Source organism: Sapajus apella, unplaced genomic scaffold (genome assembly GCF_009761245.1).
Source record: "Sapajus apella isolate SASKATOON/1434 unplaced genomic scaffold, GSC_monkey_1.0 scaffold3, whole genome shotgun sequence".
Taxonomy (NCBI): domain Eukaryota; kingdom Metazoa; phylum Chordata; class Mammalia; order Primates; family Cebidae; genus Sapajus; species Sapajus apella.
The window spans coordinates 10,575,682-10,583,911 of record NW_022436943.1 but is presented as its reverse complement, the minus strand read 5'-3'; positions in this window follow the sequence as shown (position 1 = coordinate 10,583,911).

Genomic DNA, 8,230 nt, shown 5'->3' with positions numbered 1-8,230 from the left:
AAGCTTGGCGCACATTAGAACAATTTGATTAATGTATTCAATGAATTGATTGCTATCAATAATCACTCTCTTTTGTGCCATCATATCAGTATTTCTTAAGATGGTTTATATGAACTAAACTTGCCAACGTGAAAAAGTGATATTATGGTTTTCTTTTCAGCTTGAAGTAGAATTGTAATTGGAAAGTGATACAGTTAAATTATAAAACCCTAAAATCTTAGAGAAGGAAGTTATCTTACAGGTACTAGAGTTTACTGCCTTTGAATTTAGAAAGTGAGTAAACTAAAACAAAGAGAAAGGAAGTATATGACCCAGGTTTATAAGTAGGTACATCAGTCCTACCACCGCAGCCCCATTCAGTGGTCTTAATACACATACGTCTCCTTCTTTCTATGCCAAGCAACCCCTACTGGATAATTTTTCAGAAATTGGAAATTACCATCAGAGTTGGAAAAACTATCTAAACTAAATATATGCCATTATATATATATATATATATATATATATATATATATGTTCTATGTTATATATACATATATATGTTATGCATTTTAATATAATTAATGATATATTTAGATTATTTCTTATTTATGTAAATGCTTCTAGAGCATTTGGCTTTGAGTCTTTAAAGACTCAAAAATGTATCCCAAATGTCTAATTACAGTCCACTAAAAATGTATCCCAAATGTCTAATTACAATAGTGCTAAAAATAATGAAGTAACAAGAGAAAATCTACACAAAACTAATATAAGCTTAAAGTGAGTTAAAATGAATTTACCAAGTTCTGTATTCTTAACCTTGTGTAGTTGAGTTTCGGAACCCTCCAATTTATGTTTTTGAGATTACGGCTCTATCCAGTACTAGATTTGTGGAGTTTTTTAAAAGTATCCTTTTCAGAGATCCATCAATTTGTAGTTGGCCTATTTCAATAATCTTCTCAATGGAATCCTCACTTTCATAATACTTTGCAGTTCATATATTATTTTTACTTCAGATACCTCATCTGATTCTAACACATGGTCCTATTGGTCATTATATTAGTGGCCAAGTTCTTTGTGTGAAAAATATGGTGTGTGAACTTGGAGGCCAATGCTAGAGAATAAACTTTGAAGAGAGGGTGAGAACACAGTGAATATGGAGTGCTTTGAAGAAGAATGCCTACCCTTGCTAGATTTGACAGAGCTAACAATGCCTAGACTTTGGATATAGTTCTGAGATAAAGAAAAATGCTAGGATAGGAATATGGACTGAACAAACTGATGAAAAAAGAGCAACATTTCTTCTATTTTAAAAAATAATTACAATGAATTTTCTTCCTAAAAAGAGATGACACACAGTGGTACAAATTCCTAAACATTTCCACCATAATCTTTTTGTTTTTTAGAATTTTATCTTAAATTCCAAAAGTATTACAAGACAATTTATAAAAGTGAAAAATATTTATATGAAAGTAATCTTTTTTCTTATTCACTTTCCTGAAGCTATGGCAACTTTCAAATTTCCATGTAGGAATGTATAGGTGTTGTGACTTGAGGGAGAGTGAGAAATAAATGGGAGACTTCTTGCAGCTTTGTGCAAATAGCAAGCACACATTTGTGTGTGTGTGCATCTTTTTATGTTTATATGGAGTGGCTTTTGAGGGAATTAATGTAGATTACGGAGATCTTAAGTACCTGTTAGTGCTGCCCCTACCATGAGGTAATCAATATTAAAAGCTCCATTCTTATGCAAATATACAAATCCACATCTAAAGGTTTTTTTGTTGTTGTTTGGTTTTACAGAAAAGGGACTATGTTCTGTATATTATTCTCCAACTTTTTATCATTAATTCAAGGAGATTCCTCCAGTATTAACATCAACATCTAATTTATGTTTTTTATAGTTTAATAATATTTTATTTTATTAATTATAATTATAGATATTCAGATTTATTTCTAGTATTACCCTGTGACACACAATGCGGCAATTAACACCTTTATACATTTATATGAGATATACATGTTACTGATTATGACAAGGGAGAGTCCCAAAAGTAGTATTGTCAGTTAATAGATTGCATATTTTAGATTTTAATACACATTTCCAAATTATTTCCTCCATTTTGTAGCAACTTACACTCCAATGTCCAAAGTCTGAGGATGATTTATCATCATTAACTATGAATGTTATTGCTTTTTAAACTTTATGCTAATCTAATAAGTAAAAAATAGATTGTTATTGTTCCTTTAATTTTCATTCACTATTAATTCTTAAAATTTACCTTTTGATTTTCTAAGGTGAAATTGTTATTCTTCAGATATTTTTTTAATGACAGAAATATAATTTTATAAAAAGTGTTTTTTCTTAAGTTGTTATTGGTACTAGACTGTCACTTCAAATCAATATCTTTTTTTTCAGATGTATATTTTGGGACATTTCTAGATTAAATTATGCTTTAGATTACTAGTAAAAAACTGTGTGTTCCAGATCAATAGATTTGAGGTAACTTGAGGAATATTTCTTCTCTCGTTCATTAACTAGGTAGGAAGGACCTTCTTAAGTGCTCAGGAATGTTTCAATTTCTAGGATTCTGGGAGAACTACAAATGCTTTCAATAATAATACGGTTTTTCCATAAGATTGGAATTTCTAAAAACAGCATTGCAAACAAAGCATTTTTATGACTTGCTTTGTAGGCTTCATTACACAACATTAAAGTGAATGGGTTCATAATCCAATATTGACACAAAAGTAGAAGCAATTTATGTTTCAAAAAAAAAGTATCTGCGGTAATTAAACTGCATTTCCTGGTTCATGTTACTGAATTACCACAGCTCCATTCATATTCAGGCTACCACAGTTCTAATTCACTATGCAAACTGGAAGACTTAGAACTTCCCAGGTTTAATGAATGCTTTCTTAGCCTCCATTCAGAAAAAACAACTCCCCAAAATATTTTACTATGGGTTTAATTGCATGAGGAATATAATACATCACTCTCTCTTGGTGTCCTAGCCCCTCACAAAGGTGTCCTTAATAGATTAATGAAGTCTGCTAGGGGAGTTCAAGGTTTTACCTACAGTGTTCTCTGAAAGATCCCTCATCAGCATGATATTGCCATTTGAAGAGCTTTTCTCCCAATGCGAGGGATTTGCATAGATTTAGTCAGAGAACCCTGTCCCCTAGTCTGGCTAGGTAAATAATTATCTCATTCTGGGTGCCAGAAGCTTTTTTAAAACAAGAACTGACCAAATGTAGCTCATATAGGGCACAGTAGAAAGTCTTGGAAACAATGATATGTGGCAAACTGCGGACTGAAATAGGAGAGTGTGGCTTGGAAGAGCTGCCTGCAAGTATTTGCAAGACTTACGTAAGAAGAGGGGGCAGATTTCTCAGAGACACCAGAGGTGACTTAATGCCCTTAAGAAAGTATATATATATATATATACTTCTCAAATTTGAGCTCTTCTACAAGAATGGGTACTATGGGTACTACTGCATGAATGGTGCAATTCCCCCATAAGAACACTCATTCACTCACTCAGAAATATTTATTGACTATAGTATATTATTCAGTATGCCACAATGTTAAGCAAGACAGAGTCTTGGATCTCATGGACTTACAGTTTAGCAGGGAAGAATGTAGAAGTAGAAGCTGACCGTCAAGTGTCTACTGGGAGAGTCTTGGAGGGGATACATGCAGTGAGGGTTTTTAACTGTATAAGTTCTGTGATCTCTTCCACCTCTTTAATTCTATAATTTTGTGACTGTGCCTACTCTGGTAGTTTTGTGATAAGCAATATACATTTGCAAAATTGATTTCTAGACAGGAGTATAGACTGTGGCCTTGAGCAAAAATGATTTTCTTGGTTATTAACTGGCATACTTAGGATAATTTTGAAGTCCTTGGCCTTGTTAAATTAATCTAATCATCTGCATAAAAGCTAGAAAATAGTTACAAATATTTTAATTTACCATAACTATATTTTCACTTTTCAAAGATAGTGAATCCCCTGATATATAAAGAGAAAAGGATATAAAAAGGAGAGTCTGATTTCAAAATTTTTTTTATATGGTTACTAAAGTCATCAGGCTTCTGCCATTGATACCAATTTTCATCAATTTTAAACTCCACTTTTTATATTTTATTATCTCTGATATATGATGCGTCTCATAGCTAGTGCTCTATAATTTGCAAATTGATATGTAATCATGCATCTTAAATCAACTGTATTTAGAACTTGAGGAAATTTGTTAATCTCCTTCAAGAATTTCAGTGGGTACCATTTGCATGAAGAATAGATTTTAAATCCGTAAGTCTAGACTCCAAATAACTTTGCAATACATTTTCAGCCTTATTTGCAACACTATTCTATAACATCCAACTCTCTAGCCACAAATAAAAAATAAATAAATAAATAAACCCTATATATTTTGAGTATGTCTTTCTTTGCTCATGTTATTCTCTTTTTTGGGAAATTTGCTTTCCTTCCTTCTACCCATTGGATGATTCCATTTGTATAGAATGTCCAGAAAAGTAAAATTTATAGAAACAAAAGCAAGTAAGTGGATGCCTGGATGCCCAGGGCTGGAGGAGTTTAAGTAGAGATTTACAACCAGTAGGCCTAACATAAATGCAGGGGGTAAGGGAAAAGTTCTAAAACTATATTTTGGTGGTGGTTTCCCACCCTATAAACATTAAAAGTCAATGAATTACACACTTAAAATGGGTGAACTTTCAATAAATCTACTAAAACTACTAAATATTTAAGCAGTATTCATCGACAAGTTTTGTACATTTGGATCATCATTTTCCTGTTGGAGTATTATCCATCAGCAGCCTTGTCCAGGTATAGACTGTGCCACCTTGTTCTCTCTTGGCCTCTCACCAAGGATACTACTTCTGTCTCTAGAGTGTCTTTGAGTAGTTTGCTCTTCCCTGTCTTTCTTGCCTGTCGGCTATTGAACAGTTACTTACAAATTGGTTTCAAAGGCCCAACTATAAACCCCTCCTTAGACAACTAGTTGGTCCCCTGCTCCCGAGAGGTAACCATATTGATACTGAAGTTAGTAGTGACACTCGATTGACAGAGCACACTATAGCCCAGAACTCTTGAGCTCAAGTGATCCTCTGTCTCAGCCTCCCAAGTAGCTGGGACTACCAGCACATGCCAACATGCCTGGTGAGTGTGCTCTTTCTAAAAGACATACATGACCATGTCCTTACATCCAGTGTTTTCCCATCATATGGTATATGAAATTCCCTCTAATTTCCCTTTGTCCTCTGACATCAGTTTTCTCAATATTCTCCTCCCACCTCCATTTTTTTTTTAAAGCTGGGCTGCATTACTTTTCTCCAAATATTTAATTCTTTGAATATTTTTGTCTGCCATTTCCTCTCCCTCTGATCTTCCAGGATTAAGAATCACTACATCTTAAGCTTTCCTTGACCTTTTCTTTTGTTGCTGAAAACTGATCATTCCTTTATTTGTACTTCACCAACCTTTTACTTACTTTTATTATGAAATTTATTACACTGATACACTTATTGTATTGTTCTTCTCCATTGTCCATGAGCCCATAAAGACAGAAATGAGGTCTTCCTAATTTTTGTCTCCTTTGGGTCAAATATTGTGCCTAGAACATAATGAGTGTTTAACAAGATGTTGAATAAATTAATAGAGATTTAGAATAGTAAGATTAGCATACCATATATTAATGACTTTGTATAGTTACAAGGAAGGACAAGACTTTATTGCAGTGGCTCTCCAATAGGGCTGCACATTAGAATCACTCAGCTTAAAAAAAAAAAAAAACTCAATGCCCAGATTGAAAGAATATTAAATCAGATTATCAAAGAATGGGACACAGACATAAATATATTTATAAATTATCAAGATGATCCAAATGTACAAAACTTGTCGATGAATACTGCTTAAATATTTAGTAGTTTTAGTAGATTTATTGAAAGTTCACCCATTTTAAGTGTGTAATTCATTGACTTTTAATGTTTATAGGGTGGGAAACCACCACCAAAATATAGTTTTAGAACTTTTCCCTTACCCCCTGCATTTATGTTAGGCCTACTGGTTGTAAATCTCTACTTAAACTCCTCCAGCCCTGGGCATCCAGGCATCCACTTACTTGCTTTTGTTTCTATAAATTTTACTTTTCTGGACATTCTATACAAATGGAATCATCCAATGGGTAGTCTTTTGCATTTGGCTTCTAATGTTGTTAAGGTTTACCCACATTGTAACATGCATCAACATTTCATTACTTTTTAAAAATTTTACCATTAGTTATTGGGGTACAGGTGTTATTTGGTTACATGAGTAAGTTCTTTAGTGGTGATTTGTGAGATTTTGGTGCACCCATCACCCGAGCAGTATACACTGCTCCATATTTGTAGTCTTTCATTCCTCACACCCTCTCACTCTTCCCCCCAAGTCCCCAAAGTCCATTATATAATTCTTACGTCTTTACATCCTCATAGCTTAGCTCCCACATATCAGGGAGAACATATGATGTTTGGTTTTCCATTCTAAGTTACTTCACTTAGAATAATAGTCTCCAATCTCATCCAAGTCACTGAAAATGCTGTTAATACATTCCTTTTTTATGGCCTCATAGTATTCTATCATATATTCCCTATATTTTTATTACTATTTATGTGCTCTTTCTCTTCATGTTTATATATGTATATATGTGTGTGTATTATATAATTATACATTATATTATTTAATTATATCATACAATATATAATGTATGTTATATATTAAATTATGTATAATTTATAAATGTTATAAACTCAAGAAGTGTGAAATTTACTGTATTATACAATCATTCTTTTAAAGAACTAAAATGAGAAAACATATTTATGGTTTTTATATTTATACATACATATTTACCATCTATCACTCTTCATATTTCCATATTTTGATTCAAATTTTCATCTGGTTTCACTTCCTTTTATTCTGATAAACATACTTTAATTTTTTTTTGTTAAGCCTGCTAGCAATGAATTCTGTTAGGCTTTGTGTGGGAATGTCTTAATTTCACATTAATTTTCAGAATTATTTTGCCGCATATAGAATTCCTGATTGACTACATTTTTATTTTAATCCTTTGAATATATCATTCCATTGCCTCTGGCCTCTGTTGTTTTTGGTGGGAAGTTAGCAATTGATTGTTTTGCCTTTTTTTCTTTTCTTTTTTCTAACTGCATATGATGAGTAATTTTACTCTCAAGATTTTCTCTTTATCTTTCATCAGTTTAACTATGACACATTTGAGTGTAGAAACTTTATCCTACTTAGGGTTCATTGAGCTTCTTGAATATGTAGATTAAGATTTTTCATTAAACTTTGGAACTTTTGGCCATTATTAATTTTTTTTCCTATTTTTTCTCTTTTTGCTTTCCATCTTGGACTCTCAATACACATGCTTAGTTTGGTTGATGTTGTTCCAAAGGCCTCTGTAGCTCCGTTGGCTTTTCTTCAGCCTTCCTCTCTGCTCTTCAGACTGAATTATAACTACAGTTCTATTGTCAAGTTACTGATTCTCCCTTCTGCCATCTCAAATTTGCTCTTGAGCCTCTTGAGTAAATTTGTCATTTTAGTTATTGTAATTTTCAACCCCAAATTTCTATTTCATTCTTTTCATTGAAAAAATAATTTCTATGATTTTTAATAAGCATATTTATTTATTTAACATATATAAAGTAAATATGTTTTGATATGTCTACACAGGTATACCTCAGAGAAGTGAGTTCAGTTCCAGATTACAGCAATAAAGCCAATATCACAATAAAGCAAGTCACACAAAGTTTTTGTTTTATCAGCACAAATAAAATTGTATTTCCAATATGCTGTAGTCTGTTGTATGCAATAGCGCTATGTCAAAATAAAAAAAAATCCAATGTACGTGCCTTAATTTAAAAATATTTTATTGCCAAAAATGCTAATGATCACCTGAGCCTTCAGTGAGTCATCATCTTTTTGCCGGTGGAGAGGTTTTGCCTTGATGTTGATGGCTGCTGACTAACCACGGTGGTGGTTCCTGAAGGTTGGGATGACTGTGGCAATTTTTAAAAATAAGACAACAATGAAGTTTGCCATATTCATTGACCATTTCTTTCATAAAAGATTTCTCTATAGCACAAGATGCTATTTGATAGCATCTTATGCACAGTAGAACTCTCAAAATTGGAGGCAATCCTCTCAAACCCTGCCTTATCAACTAAGTTGAC